The sequence below is a fragment of the Squalius cephalus genome (assembly GCF_949319135.1).
Source record: "Squalius cephalus genome assembly, contig: scaffold_120, whole genome shotgun sequence".
Lineage (NCBI taxonomy): Eukaryota > Metazoa > Chordata > Actinopteri > Cypriniformes > Leuciscidae > Squalius > Squalius cephalus.
In genome coordinates this window covers 1-8,258 of record NW_027645810.1, presented here as the reverse complement: position 1 = coordinate 8,258, position 8,258 = coordinate 1, and the positions used below count along the sequence as shown (strand labels likewise).

Sequence of the window (8,258 nt, the reverse complement as noted above, 5' to 3'; positions counted from 1 at the left end):
CATATCCAATCATGTTTATTTATTTATGTTTTTGCAGCGTTGTAGCCAATCACAGTGTGTGAATGCAGTGGCCTATTATAAGCATTTTAGTTATTAGCTTTGTTAATTATGAGCTCTACACACTTGTTTTAAGTTAACCAACTAACACAATGTAAATATGAGATTGGATTATAACAGTTTTCACTCTGTTATATGTGACCCTGGATCACAAAACCAGTCATAAGTCGCACGGGTATATTTGTGGCAATAGCCAACAATACATTGTATGGGTCAAAATAATCGATTTTTCTTTTATGCCAAAAATCATGAGGATATTAAGTAAAGTTCATGTTCCATGAAAATATTTAGTAAATTTCCTATTGTAAATATATAAAACATTTATTTTTGTGAGTGAATGCAACACAATAGCGAACATAAATGAACAACTTTAAAGGAGATTTTCTCAATGTTTAGATTTTTTTCCTCCCTCAGATTCCAGATTTTCAATACTTGTATCTCTGCCAAATATTGTCCTATCCTAACAAACCATACATCAATGGAAAGCATATTTGTTCAGCTTTCAGATGATGTATAAATCTCAAGTTCAAAAAATTTACCCATGTGACTGGTTGTTTGCTCCACGGTCACAAATATATAGTTTTCACTCAGTCTGCAGCTGAACTGAAGTGACATGAGCTTTGATTATAAAGGCTGTGCTCTTTGCTTGTTTTCTGTATATAACCCATTCATAATTTAAAGTTTTATTTTTTATGCTGATAAACACTGTTAATTTTCTGTAGTGACTGACAACCAAATTAAATTGCAGGCTTGACATAGTGATAATCATATCGATGAACTGGACTAAAAACCCAGATGTGTTTAAATGGATCTGTGCATTAAGTGTTTCAGTGTAAGTGCTATAGACCTTCTGCTGCTTCTGTTACTGTAATGTGTTACTTTGATTTTCATTTTATTACTAACTTTTCTTTAGTTTATCGCAGTGTTTATGAACTGAACCGTATTTGAAGGCTACATATAGTTTTAATCGTATTTATTTATTTATAGTCATCTATAGCATTTAAATTAACTAATTTATTGTCAAAAGTGTTTTTGCAATGGTACCAAAATTGGTTCAAGGGAACCGTGAAATTTGACTGTTGTTGGTACCAACGACTGAAATTTGGGCCATGATCTCCCTAATTTTGATCATATTTCAGTCGGATGCAGTCCTCAAGCTCAAATGAATGTAGCCGATGAACCTGAACTGTCAGATGCAGCTTCTTCTTCAGCACAACTATCCTTAAATTGAAGAACTCTGTCTTTTTAAACCCCAGTGCCTCGTAGAGTCAGTCAGACTGTTGCTAGAGATTTTCCCAAGTGCTTTCCGGTTTTGTGTGCAATATGAAGTGATCAGTGAATATGCTGTGGTCATTTATGCTGTCTGTGGATCAGATGATACTGTATGAAAGGAGATTCAATGTCTATCGCTTTATTTCCAGAATAAATATATCTTTTTGTAACCCTTTTCCACAGCGTTGACTGGTGTTTTCTGTCTGGTTAAACTTCACTTCACTGCTTAAGTAATCTATCATAAATGTTAAATAATACACATTCATTTATTTAGTGTACAGTTAATATGACCACATTTATTGATGCAATATAAATTTGTTTATATATGTTGTAAAAAAAAAATCAGACTTGAACAGATTGAATTTGTATTTGAACTTGTAAGCTGGTATTGATGTTAATAATCTGTTTTTTTAATTGTTTTAAGAAGTACAGTATATACAGCTTTTATTATATTGTTGAGATTGCAGGTTTGATGAACAAAAGCTTCTACAGCAGATCTTCAGTCAGATCAGTACATCATGATTTATGTTAGGATATGTGCACTTGCAGTCTTTATTAAAGAAGGGAAAATAAAATGAATTTAGTTATTTGGCCAAAACAGCCCAACTACCCGATGTGTATAATGGAGTACACTATGTTATGACAGGAGTGAACATCATATTTGGTAATGACCTTCCAAACCACAACGCCATGCAAAGAACAGGTTTTTTCTTCAGCTTTCAGGTCGCAATTCATTAACAACATATTGTAAAGGCCAGATACAAAAGGTGATTAAAAAACTTCTTAAGTAGAGCCAGATCTGTTTCAAATCTGTTATTTTCAAGCATTGTTTTGCACATTTCACTCATATTTCACACTCAGATGCTGTTTCCATGTCTTCCACAATCAGCTCCTCATCCTGAACGTGATCACGCATTTCATTTAACAATATGGCATTTAACTAAAACTTAAACTCACCTAAAGGATTATTAGGAACACCTGTTAAATTTCTCATTAATGCAATTATCTAATCAACCAATCACATGGCAGTTCTTCAATGCATTTAGGGGTGTGGTCCTGGTCAAGACAATCTCCTGAACTCCAAACTGAATGTCAGAATGGGAAAGAAAGGTGATTTAAGCAATTTTGAGCGTGGCATGGTTGTTGGTGCCAGACGGGCCGGTCTGAGTATTTCACAATCTGCTCAGTTACTGGGATTTTCACGCACAACCATTTCTAGGGTTTACAAAGAATGGTGTGAAAAGGGAAAAACATCCAGTATGCGGCAGTCCTGTGGGCGAAAATGCCTTGTTGATGCTAGAGGTCAGAGGAGAATGGGCCGACTGATTCAAGCTGATAGAAGAGCAACTTTGACTGAAATAACCACTCGTTACAACCGAGGTATGCAGCAAAGCATTTGTGAAGCCACAACACGCACAACCTTGTGGCGGATGGGCTACAACAGCAGAAGACCCCACCGGGTACCACTCATCTCCACTACAAATAGGAAAAAGAGGCTACAATTTGCACGAGCTCACCAAAATTGGACAGTTGAAGACTGGAAAAATGTTGCCTGGTCTGATGAGTCTCGATTTCTGTTGAGACATTCAGATGGTAGAGTCAGAATTTGGCGTAAACAGAATGAGAACATGGATCCATCATGCCTTGTTACCACTGTGCAGGCTGGTGGTGGTGGTGTAATGGTGTGGGGGATGTTTTCTTGGCACACTTTAGGCCCCTTAGTGCCAATTGGGCATCGTTTAAATGCCACGGCCTACCTGAGCATTGTTTCTGACCATGTCCATCCCTTTATGACCACCATGTACCCATCCTCTGATGGCTACTTCCAGCAGGATAATGCACCATGTCACAAAGCTCGAATCATTTCAAATTGGTTTCTTGAACATGACAATGAGTTCACTGTACTAAAATGGCCCCCACAGTCACCAGATCTCAACCCAATAGAGCATCTTTGGGATGTGGTGGAACGGGAGCTTCGTGCCCTGGATGTGCATCCCACAAATCTCCATCAACTGCAAGATGCTATCCTATCAATATGGGCCAACATTTCTAAAGAATGCTTTCAGCACCTTGTTGAATCAATGCCACGTAGAATTAAGGCAGTTCTGAAGGCGAAAGGGGGTCAAACACAGTATCAGTATGGTGTTCCTAATAATCCTTTAGGTGAGTGTATATCATACTAAAATAAACCATTATATTGTTTTTACCTCAGTTGATCCATCTCCACTCTCTTCCTCTTCCCAATTCTTTGTGAGAATGAAGAAAGAAAGAAAGAAATGGTTAATATTTTGTTTGTTTGTTTAAACATGAAAGAAAATGTGCTCATTAATGGTGATTAAAATACTTTATGAATTAGGCTGAAAGAGGAGGTACACGGTTTTGATCATTATTATTATTTCGAATGGAATAACGAGAAATGAAAAGATGAAAAAATATTTGAGTTAATATGGTGTTCATGGAATCAAATTGCACAAGACAACATTTCACATGAACATGTTTGTTTGTGTAGTATTACAAAATAAAAGTTTTAAATTACTTAATCTTGGAGTTTGGTGACTTTAAAACGTATTAGGGTTTAGTGTATAAAGGTAAAACACAGGCTGGTTCCTTCACATTTGAAAAATACATTTTCACTTTTGATTGTTGTTTAGAACTAATACTTTGAAGCTAATATTTTAGAACTATACAATTGCATTTTTTTAACTTTAGAAATTATGACTTTTTAAATGTTTCTTAATTTCCATGAGTTTCCCAGGCCTTGCTATCATCTGCCAAGAAGGTAACATTAAAATACCTATAAACTGATCAGCAATTAAGTCTTAACTCTATTCGCTAAGTAATGTTCTTTCATTTGATACTTCTTCCCATGATTGCCATGAATTGCTCCAGTTATTAAAATATGTTGAATCCATTCATTAAATGATTAATTCAGTGACTCTTTCTGTATTTTACAGCATTGCACCACTAGATGGAGATCAATGAGTGTGTTTTTGTCAAGGTTTTTGTGTGTGTAGCGAATCCTGGGTCCTGTCCTGCCAGTGAATCTCAACCTGAAAAGTGAAACCAATACATTTCAATATGGAATTATTTTTTACAGTCTATGGTGTTTGCACATGTGAGGACTGAGGAGTGTGTGTGAGTCTCTGATGAATTAAAGTGGCATTTTGATAGGTTGTTGTATAAAAGAAGAAATCAAATACTTCCTGTTAGATTTTTGTGTTACATGGAGAATTGTGTGTTGTGGTTTGCAAAAAGTATTTTATGAAATTGAAAACAGGCCAAGAATTAGTGTATGGTTTTGCAGATTTGGTGTGTGCTTATGGTGTTTTGAGTGTCAGGTTTCAGAAATTGTGTAACAAGTAAAGATTTTGTGAGTAAACAGTTGAGCAGAAGAGCACAGAAGAGCAGAATGAAGGGTGGCAACTAGGCTTCCCATGGTATATGTGGAAAAAAAGTGATACTGGTTATGAGGGACATGTTTATTTTCATGAATTTCTGATGAGGGCGAACAGTAAATTCTGAACTATCAGCCAATACAACTGAAAGATGAAGGCTGTAATACTAACGTTGGATAAGAAAGTATCAAAGTGTCAGGGCTCGACATTAAGCCTTGTCGTGTGCTTGTCACCTAATCGACCCCATACGTCCCCTAATCGATGTTTACACATTTATCCTCCAGCGCATCTCCTAACCCCCGACGTCTCGTCCCCTGTGAACACTATCATCACTTGTGAATAAGACCTCTAGTGCTCCACTAACCCGCTGTGCATCAGTAACCAGACAGACTCCAGACAATGCCTTTGAATATGCTTTAATCACGGCTGGGAGGATCTCACACATTTCAGAGAGAATCCCCCCAGCAAAAAGAGTACAAGAGTTTAGATAGGAAAGGTACATAGTAAAGGTAACATGACATTACTCATCATCATCATCACACCATTTTTCTCTAATATGATTGGTTCAACATATGTGCAATTTCAGCAACCAGCGTCCAGCCTCCGCCCGCAGTGGTCATATCACAGAAGGTCTGGTAAAGCACCCCTCTGGAGGAGTTCAGATAGTACAGGCCGTCTGCGTGAACAGAGCATTCCTGAGTCACTTCAGTTCTTGCTTAAGATCAAACATTAACATAAAATGAGCGTACCTTCATTAACCTGATACTTTTTCTGAAGTTCTTTGCAGCTTCGAGCAGCATATGCTCTCTCAAGATTGATATCAGCGGTTTTAATACTTGATGCTTCTTGTTGATCCACTGCAATGTAAGACAAAGATGTAGTGGAATATATCGTAATAAAAAATTTGATTTTCAACATTTTAAGATAAATTCATTTCAATTAAAAAAATTCTTACTTACAAATTAATACACTTGCAGTCTCACAGAGCCATACATTCAGTGAGAGACTGAAAATGATCCCGAAAAACTTTTTTGTAAGAAACATAGTCTGCAAACAAAAGAAGAAAAGTTTTCCACAATTACACTCAACACCACAAAGCTGAAATTCTTATGTTACTGGTTCCATGTTTCTGTGAAAGACTGTAAAAGAAGCTTAATAAAAGCATTAGGCTACTGATATTAAGACATTTGATTTGTATGACAAAAGAATTCTTACGTTTGTTTCTTGTCTGGTGTTTCTCTCCTCAGATTTGACGAGCACTGTCAAGGCTTTTGGATTCTGGGTGAGTCAGATAATAAAGCTCATACTTTCTTAACATATTTATACTTTCTCAGGAGTGGAATTAAAGATAGGTTACCTGAGTCTAAGTTGAATTAGGTAAGTAAGGGAAACCTGAGCCTAAGTGGAACATGTGGATGCGGGAAAGGGACGTTTTTAATTAACACCTAAAATTCAACAAAGGTGTTTTTTTGGTTTGCACTTTCCTCCTCGTATACAGAATGTGAAACTGAGAAGTAGTATTCACATTCACGCTTACTACACATTCACATTCAAAGATACTTTGGTATAGCCCCCATGGAATTGCATACACTTGAATTTAATTAAATTTACTTCAGTAGAGGTATGGCCACTATTACAGATATGACCAACTTTACTTCTCTCATAATAGCTTTGGATTGGCCATGCCGTGGTTTTCCACGTACACTTATCTAAAGTAACATTAAATTTAAACAGAGTTAAGACACCCCCAAATTTAGGTTGGTCAAGCAGCATTTGCTGTCCTAACGGAATTTCACTTCTTGTCTTTGCAAACCAAGTACACTTGAATTGATGCCAAATATAAGTGGTCACTAATCTGACGCAAAACTTGCGGTCACATACGAATCCGTTTAATCTACTTGGGAAAACAATTTCAGAGTCAGTCAGAATAAAATCAAATGTTTACAATTTATTGACCAGGTAATAGAACAATAATTCAAAAATCCAATTCATAGAATAAAATCATCGGCCAATCAAATATAACAACAACAATTCGGAAATCGAGGAATTATAGAAATATTTACCTGACAACGAAAACTACACACAGCGATCATGTGGTAAGTCTACCTACTGACTCCTCGAACCTTTTGCCCATTTTCCTTATAAACCCAGATAATTCATATGCTTACCTAATGGTGGTGCTTGTCTTTATAATTAGATTTTGGTTCCCAATTGAGGGGTTCACAACTGTGAGATCAGAATTTGTGATTGAATTGGTTCTTGATACCTGTGGAAGAGAATACTGATTTACAGGAGGTAGTTTGAATGGAGGATCTGGGGGAGGACACACCTTTAAGGGGAACACCACATTTCTCATATTTTATACCTTCCTTTAGCTTTTCATTATGGCTGGGAGAATGAGACAATTTTAGCAGGCGCACTGAGACACTTTAAATGATACCAAACATGTATATTTACTTTTTGTACACACTGAACATTGCATAGGTTTTCAGTGAGTTTTAGGTGAGGAGGAGAAGGTGGGAGAAGGGGGAGATGATGTAAAAGTGAGGTGTGAGCTGCTTCTCGGATGCTGCTGGTACATATGCAAGAGAGAGTTCAAATGTTAATTCGCACGAGAGCCTTTTGTTTTCTCGAGGGGTAGCCCATTACTGGCAACCGCCTTACAACATGTTATTTTCTTAGCAACAGAAAAACGTTCCTTTCCCGCATCAACGTGTTCCGCTTAGGCTCAGGTTTCCCTTACTTACCTAATTCAACTTAGACTCAGGTAACCTATCTTTAATTCCACTCCTGAGAAAGTATAAATATGCTAAGAAAGTATTCCTGAGCTTTATTATCTGACTCACCCAGAATCCAAAAGCCTTGACAGTGCTCGTCAAATCTGAGGAGAGAAACACCAGACAAGAAACAAACGTAAGAATTCTTTTGCCATACAAATGAAATGAAATGATTTTAGTAAGCTTCTTTTATAGTCTTTCACAGAAACATGGAACCAGTAACATAAGAATTTCAGCTTTGTGGTGTTGAGTGTAATTGTGGAAAACTTTTCTTCTTTTGTTTGCAGACTATGTTTCTTACAAAAAAGTTTTTCGGGATCATTTTCAGTCTCTCACTGAATGTATGGCTCTGTGAGACTGCAAGTGTATTAATTTGTAAGTAATATTTTTTTGATTGAAATGAATTTATCTTAAAATGTTGAATTTTTTCTCTGATATATTCCACTACATCTTTGTCTTACATTGCAGTGGATCAGCAAGAAGCATCACGTATTAAAACCGCTGATATCAATCTTGAGAGAGCATATGCTGCTCGAAGCTGCAAAGAACTTCAGAAAAAGTATCAGGTTAATGAAGGTACGCTCATTTTATGTTAATGTTTGATCTTAAGCAAGAACTGAAGTGACTCAGGAATGCTCTGTTCACGCAGACGGCCTGTACTATCTGAACTCCTCCAGAGGGGTGCTTTACCAGACCTTCTGTGATATGACCACTGCGGGCGGAGGCTGGACGCTGGTTGCCAGTGTTCATGAAAACA

General features: G+C 36.9%; 1 long non-coding RNA gene across 1 annotated transcript; it reads left to right on the top strand.

Annotated features, from left to right (window-relative positions):
• The first annotated feature begins 7,570 nt into the window (after nt 1–7,570).
• On the top strand, nt 7,571–8,071 carry LOC307154211. The gene is made up of 3 exons (XR_013820306.1): nt 7,571–7,637; nt 7,789–7,876; nt 7,970–8,071. It is a non-coding gene; the product is annotated as an uncharacterized lncRNA (long non-coding RNA).
• The last annotated feature ends 187 nt before the right edge of the window (nt 8,072–8,258 follow it).